General features: G+C 63.5%; 1 protein-coding gene across 1 annotated transcript in view; it reads left to right on the top strand.

Annotated features, from left to right (window-relative positions):
• COL22A1 (collagen type XXII alpha 1 chain) overlaps positions 1–606 on the top strand; it is a 304,788-nt gene that overhangs the window by 232,651 nt on the left and 71,531 nt on the right. The gene's annotated exons all lie outside the window — the stretch shown is intronic.

Genomic DNA, 606 nt, shown 5'->3' with positions numbered 1-606 from the left:
GGTGTAGGGAAGGGGTAGCTCCGGTTGTAGGGAGAGGGATATTAGGGGCTGTGTGCTGGGAGGACTCCCCTGCGGTCCCCCTGTTCCCGGAGGGGTCTGCCAGCCACGGAGCCGGGTCTCCCCACCTGTGCGGCTCTTACCGGCTGCCTCTGCGGGAGCAAAGGGGGTGGGGAGCTGAGGAGCAGCTTCAACCCGGGGCACCAGCAGGAGAGGAGGGAACACTGTGGCTGCCTGCTCCATGGCACCAGCCAGAGCGGCAGCTGCCCCACACAGTCCGGTGTAACAGCAAAAACAGCAGCCGGCACATTTCCCCACCAATACAGTTATCTACTGAGCCTGCTCAGTACAACCTAGATAGGAAATTCTTCTGCCAGGGAGTTGTTTGTGCCACTATACTGGCTCAGGCTTCCCGCCTCCAACCTGGCCAAGGGGTGGGGAGAGGAGATGGTGGGGGGAGGTGTGGAGCTGCCCCCGGGACGCCGTGCTCTTGCGCGGCAGTTTGGGGGCAGGGCAATTCCCTCCATGTCCCCAACTCTGCCTGTGGGCTCAGGGCTTCTGCCCCACAGAGAGCACCAGGGCTCGGGGATTCAGCCCAGCTTCAGCCCC

This window comes from Terrapene carolina, unplaced genomic scaffold, assembly GCF_002925995.2.
Source record: "Terrapene carolina triunguis isolate 2854851 unplaced genomic scaffold, T_m_triunguis-2.0 Scaffold58, whole genome shotgun sequence".
In the NCBI taxonomy this organism is placed as follows: domain Eukaryota; kingdom Metazoa; phylum Chordata; order Testudines; family Emydidae; genus Terrapene; species Terrapene triunguis.
The sequence above is the reverse complement of the archived record's forward strand: the minus strand, read 5'-3'. Positions and strand labels throughout refer to the sequence as shown.